Source organism: Ptychodera flava, chromosome 21 (assembly GCF_041260155.1).
Source record: "Ptychodera flava strain L36383 chromosome 21, AS_Pfla_20210202, whole genome shotgun sequence".
NCBI classification, from domain to species: domain Eukaryota; kingdom Metazoa; phylum Hemichordata; class Enteropneusta; family Ptychoderidae; genus Ptychodera; species Ptychodera flava.
This window is the reverse complement of record NC_091948.1, coordinates 33756752-33763622: the sequence shown is the minus strand read 5'-3', so window position 1 is coordinate 33763622 and position 6871 is coordinate 33756752.

The window sequence follows — 6871 nt, the reverse complement described above, 5'->3', positions numbered from 1 at the left end:
CGAGCAGTCCGCAAAGCAAACACAGAACGGCCAGAAAATGAACGTACTGGAGGTCTTTTCATCCGGGCGCCGACTAGAGTACCGGGTTTTGTTGGACTGTCACGTTCCCCACTGTTAAATATAAACAACGGCGGCCAGGGGGGTATTTTCTGAAAGAATTGGCATTTGAAAAGTTTCTACCTTTCCAAAGGAAAGATTCAAAAAGTGTCAACAACAATGGCACATTCAAACAGTAATGACATGTACATGAAGATGTTTATTTAAGAAAATATATTGTCAACAGGAAAGGTTGAAATTGTACCCTGGCCTAGAGCCTGGAAATGAATGAATCTTACTCCCCCATTCGGCCACATTTGTTTGATGTCAACACCTTTCTAGCCGTAAAGGGAGAGGGGATAGTCATTACATACGGTGATGGACAGACAGACAGACAGACAGACAGAGAGACAGACAGCTAGAGAAACAGGTAACATTTTTGAAAGGGCATGAAATCAAGATGATACAGTAAAATGGAGGGCACTTATGGGTTTTGCGGACAGTTTTTGAGTAGTTTTAGAGTGTAAGACAGACTCGCGTAAAACGAGACATAGGACTGATCAGTAATGGAAAAGGAAAGAACTGATTAATTGCTGTGGGATTGGCAATACTTCCCATCATACATATTTTTTGCGTCCAACGCTCAAAGTTTGATAAGCCAAAACAGGGTTATACTATCATAATATAAACCGGTCATAATACCACCATTTGTCTTTACCGCATCCATCGCTCGTCAGACCATAGAATCGTCCAGTTTTGTTTAGGGTAATAGTCAATATCGCCATCATGTACATTTGAAGAAAGCGAACATTGAGGGCAGGCTGATTTCCGGCATTTTCCACATTCCTTCAAGTTGTTTGAAATGTTTTTAAACCACATTTGAACAAATTTGCCAGACAATCCCTCCACTCGTAATTGTTAACTTTGGTTGACACAGACAGCCAGTCTTTTAGATCACACGGTCTGTATTTTGAGGTCTTGTTTATCACTCATGATATATTTCTTACATTAAGTATCGAGGAGTGGCAAACTCCATCAAAGCTGATGACCTTTTCCCTTCATCTACTTCAAGATTGATTTACTCCATGCTATGGTCTGTGAGAGAAGTAAAGTGCGATTTCGTTCAAACACTCACCTGTGAATCGGAAAAAATACACAAAATATTACAGTTACTTGCTTCATATTTACATATCCCTCAGGATTGTTCGTTCTGACGCGTCAGTTAAAGAATGACAGTGTCGCCTCAAGAGCGCGTCAATGACCACTTGTACCCAAAATTATTACACTCTTACCCATTGCAAATATGCGAACCGATAAGTCATTGCTATAATGGGACACCAGGTTTTCAGAAAACTTTGGAGCTGATTTGTTTTTATTTCACTAAGAAGTTATAACGACGCAACAAGATGTAAGACGGAGTATCTATCTATCTATCTATCTATCTATCTATCTATCTATCTATCTATCTATCTATCTATCTATCTGTATGTATGTAAGCGTGTGTGTAAGTAAAAGCGAAGCTTTACCTTGGGCTGATGAAGCCAAAGTGAAAATTCATATCTGTAATGTAGTGCTATACTGCAGAATAAGGAGCATAGAGGAGCCATGCTTCTTGCAAACTTTATCTTGCTTTAATTTTCGTAAAGTTCTACTGCAAATGCAGCTCGGCTTTACACAGCTACCTGGACAACCACACTTTTCTTCTTTCGCTGTAGGCAAATATTCATAATTTTTTTTAGAATATATACATGTTACCATTAGTAGATTTTTACCTTGCGATAAAAGTAACGTCTTCGGCAAATTCCTAAGCTTTCATAGCTACAGTTTAAATAATTTACCGCGTTCACTATACCGTGGATGTGCCACCAAAGTGTCACCACGTGGTTTGGGCGTGGTTTGCACACCTATACTTCGGCTCCCGTCCGCTGGGTCATGTAGCCAGTACAATGTCGAACCTTTATTTCACGGACAAATTGTCAGTCACGCTTCATTCAAATAAAAATTTCAAAACTGCAATTTGTTTTAAAATGCTGTTTTTTCTGCAAAACAGACAAGCTACTTTCAGTTCGAGTAGCACTGACGATAGACTTCCGTGTTACACATGTGTAACTTGCTTCGGCCTGTCATCTATTGGTCAAATATGCTCTAGGCTCTGTCTTTCTGTTAGGTAAGGTACGTAAGGAGTCATTTAAGTTTATGCTATATTATTTGCTTTGGACTAATAGCATACAACCTTTCAACTTATCTGTGTCTATGGAACTGCTCTATTTTTAGCGTCCCTTATCGGGCTTCGGCGTACAATTCTATTAGGAAGTCTGTGGAGATTTCGAGATACTTGATCGAGCCGTACCGTAGGGTTAGGGCCTTTGGACTAATGGACAGCCCTTATCACCAACCATGTGAGTCGATCGCTTTTCGACAGAAAACTATATTTATATGGTGTTGCACTGTTTACTTGACATTTATTATCAGACATTGCTTTATCAGCCGCTAGTGCGAGGCAAGTTTCAAAGGGGGAGAGGTTCTTGGCGTATCATGTAAAACATAAAGTGTACAAATATCGGTAAAAAGTGTGCTTTCCGAAACCAAATAAGTTGACAAGTTTGACTGGCGAAAGGCTTAATGTATTTTTTCCATCTGGACTTATCTATTTTCACTAGGTGACAATCAAACCAACCTTTCTTAGGGTAAGCTTATCCCTAAAATGAATGCGTTTAATTTGTCAACCCTCATTTTTTATTTTGATGTAACCACAAATACCACTTTGTCAACCACACACTCATTTCTGCGGTTTTGAAAGTCATCTTAACCGATGTTGATGATGTCCGTTTAATTACTCTTTGTAGAGAAATTCTAATCAGGATTCTGTTCTCACACAAAGCCGGATTGCCATTCACTGTTTTTCACCCGCGAGACTTAGCCTTCGTGACCTTACCTCGGTAACTAAGAGATCGGATTTTGTTCTTTTGAAAGGGCGCCTTTTCAGCGGTTGGCGTCTGCACGCCTTTATAGAAAGTATGAAAGTAGCCTTATTTTCTTGCATCAATTACGTCCATCATCTTACCGTCCAGTGCATATGCATACCGGGGTAGAACGAATTACACGTGAATTCGGGCATGTGGCAGTAATAGGAGGAATCAACAATGGCTGAAAGGGTGAGCAATAATGACTGATGTAAATGCTTGTAGCAGGAAAGGGGCTACTATTTGAAGTTCGATATGACCTTTACGATTTTTGTTGAATTTCGATTCTTCCAAAAATTCATTTCTAAAGGTGGTGTTTTGCCACCAGTCGAAGGAAAGCTCTACTGCTCGGCGTGTACATTGTACGTGTATTTAGAGACATATTGTGGCTTCCATCGCTAAGAGATCACGCCCGGGGGGCCCACGGTTTGAAAAGTTGCTTTATTCGGCCCATTTCTCGGCTGCTTTGCATTTGATGGGATTAGCATGGAGTGTATGTGGACAGAATTCAAAGGTTATATTTATGACAGACATCACAATGTCTTAAGAATTTCTGTCGGTTGAAATGTCACAGTAATACCAGGGCCGGATTAATGGAGTGCTTCTGTGAAAGAACTCACTGAACTGACGATAATTGGCAGTCATGTGACCCGGGTAACTTGACTTGACTGAAAGTTGTGGGTTCTACTTAGACAGGCCTGCGTGCTCGGAATGTTAGCCAGCCATATAACATATATGGCTCCATCCTTTCACTAATGGGTAAATAGATATATCCATATGACTGTCTTACGGGTAACGTCAAATTATTTCGTTTATGTAACTTACTCCGGTAAGATTGGTATAAAAATTATATGTTGAACATTGCAACATGTCCTGTCAGAATGTATTTGTGGAAACAGAGTAAGTTTTTTTATTGAATATTAATGGGCGTCTGATGTACTCGCCAACACTCACTCTCATGGACTTTGAGATCGAACTCGTCCAGTAAGTGTTTGATGTAGGTAGTGTTCAGAGAGGGCCGATGACTTCTGTATGCGGCGTTTGCGTTTGAAACGAGATACCAGATCACCTCACGTTCTTGAAGTTTCCATGATCACCACAGTACCGGCGAGTCTAAAAACAGACCCTACAAAGGTGGCATTGAGAGAAAGGTGAAGCACACTTCTGAAGGAATGTATAAATTTATGCAGGCGTCTGAAGCCTAAGGCCATTCCCATACATTACCAAGTGTTGTCGCATATCCAATTAGCCCACCTCTAGTGGAACTAATAGTCCCCGTGAATACCCTGTAACCCGGCCAGTGAATACCCTGTTACCCGGCCAGCCTTTCAACTCATTACACAGGGGGGTCACAAACGAGTACTCTAGCCGCTTAGTTAAGACGTATACATTTCTTTTGGCCATTGTAGAGTCCACTTGTTAGTGGTGAGAGAAGAACAAGGGAGTGGACAATTACCAATTCGTGGGATACTTTGAACACCGAAAACCGCATGGATAGCTACCAAGCCCTTACACGTCGTTACATAAAGAATTCAGCAATTTTTCTGTCATGTCTAAAGATATGATTACGCCAGGATTTAGCCTCTTCGGACAAAGACGACAAAACTTTGAGGTGAGACGCTTTTCAGAATAGAACCGTTCTGAATGTGTGTCCTTGAAAATCATCGATGCATTTATATTTTTCTCTTCGAACAATAAGCAATCACTCCTTTCGAGACTTGGGTTGCAAGATCTTCATTCAAAAGTCGATGAACAACTGACAGCGCGTGAAAACTAGGTGCGCCGTTCCACTGTCGTTCAAAATCTGCATCGTCAGGTGAGCAAGATTCCTCAATTATTGGCCGAAACTGTCGGGACAGTGGACGGTCCTTAGGTGTAAATGGTTTGTAATCAACAATAATTTACCCAGAATGTTCCCAATAAGCTGTACTGTTGCCATTCCGTTTCTTCGTTACAGCGTATCACCATTGCATGAAACAAGACCCTCATAATAACACGGCTTTCGTAAGTTAGCCCTTAAAGGTGATGTTGCTGGTAGACCTAATATGCGACTTGCTGTTGAATGAAATAGTTTGCTCATCTACTTGGCGATCTCTCCCGCCAAACTCACTTATGCTCTCAAACCTCTCACCTATATCTCCGCATATAGATCCTATCGCCCAAACAAAACACAGCAGGGCTCACCAGACATCTGGTTTTGAAGGAGTGGGCCTTGCTGTGACCAAATACGGACCTCTGAACCTTCACCGTGAGTGATGGATAGGTCATCGTCCGAGAAAGGAACATAGGTTTGATGTATGGCAAAATTTAATTTGTGTGTGTGTGTGTGTGTGTGTGTGTGTGTGAGAGAGAGAGAGAGAGAGAGAGAGAGAGAGAGAGAGAGAGAGAGAGAGAGAGAGAGAGAGAGAGAGAGAGAGAGATTCACAGCCTGCATGTTTTTGGAGTCTTACGCATGAAATATTTCCACAATCTCGTTTTTATCACACGGGAGAACAGCCTGTTAAACTTCAAATAGGCTAAATATTGAAGAGCCTACTTCTACGTTGAATGCCAGAAGTCGTTTAAGTTGACGTTATAACCATATTTGCAGCATGATAATAAACCAAGCACGTACGAGTTAGACCCTGAAACTCAAATAGTAAACACTCATGCAGGGATGTGTGGTCTGTCCTTTATTGTAACGGGTGCCTTTTCCTAACACTTGCGTACAATGTTATGCTCTTCTCACTCAACTATTGGACAAAATTAAACAGAATCAAAAGTGCACCTAAGGTAGTTCACAGTTGTTCGTCGGCTGCATGCTGCACATTCAGCGCCTCACAAAACGCGCGTATCGATAAATCGGCGTCTTTGAGCTGATTGCTTAGTCAGGGGTTAGCCGGGTCAAAATTTGCATAATAGCATCTTTTGATCAGACGCTTGAATACTGTTTGGCTTGACTTTCTCGCGTCGCTTTGATATCCATTAGTCGCTCTGTCTGCTCATTACCAATGCAGGCTTTAAGATATTTGCACTGATTGGATGGAAAGTCTAAGGATAAGCGTGAGTATATGATCATTTATTTTGAGGCATTCGTATCCGTTAACTATTAATCGATATTGTAGGTATATTTACCGACGCTCTACTTATCAGAGGTTCAGGTCTTTAATTTGAATTCAGGCTGTATCAGATGATTTTCCCTTAGAGGTCTCATTTCATTGAAAATCATTTCCATTTACCTTTGTCTTTACCACTGAGAAGTATTTTTTTCAATGTAATTTTACAATTTAGTTATCTTAAATGTAGAATGGATTCCATAACATTGCAACCAATTAACTTTCAGAGTATGGTCTCCTGCACCTCTAGGTGCAAACAGGCCACGTACAGAACTAGCTGCTTAGTCACCCAGGTGCACCGACAAGTCTGGCGCTCGTTTTCTCTTTGGTTATCTAGCTGTATGAGTGTTCTAGACATTATAAAGCTAGGTTACCAAAGACAAAAACAGATGCCGTAATTCAACTGAACACTCCTCGACAAGGGATAACTTATGTTTCAACGCGGATAACAACGTCAACCAGGGACAAACAAAATGTAAGCGAAGGCAAGAAACAATAGGTCTATCCACAGTTGTTTTAGAATGATAGGGCTATCTTCCCCGAGCCGTCTCACTTCAACGAACGTAGATGACAACTTGCAAATCACGTTGTCTTTCAAATCATATTAGTTTATTCCCTCGACAGGAGGGGTGTAAACCCACTCTTTAGAAGAGCTGTTAAGAGAAGGAAAATTATGATAAGAAGGGAAAGTAGAAATACGCGCGTAAAAAGCAAGTCAGCATATACTTGAGATCTCTAAATTGGCTGTAGGCGATCAGGCGCAGGGGAGGTATCAAA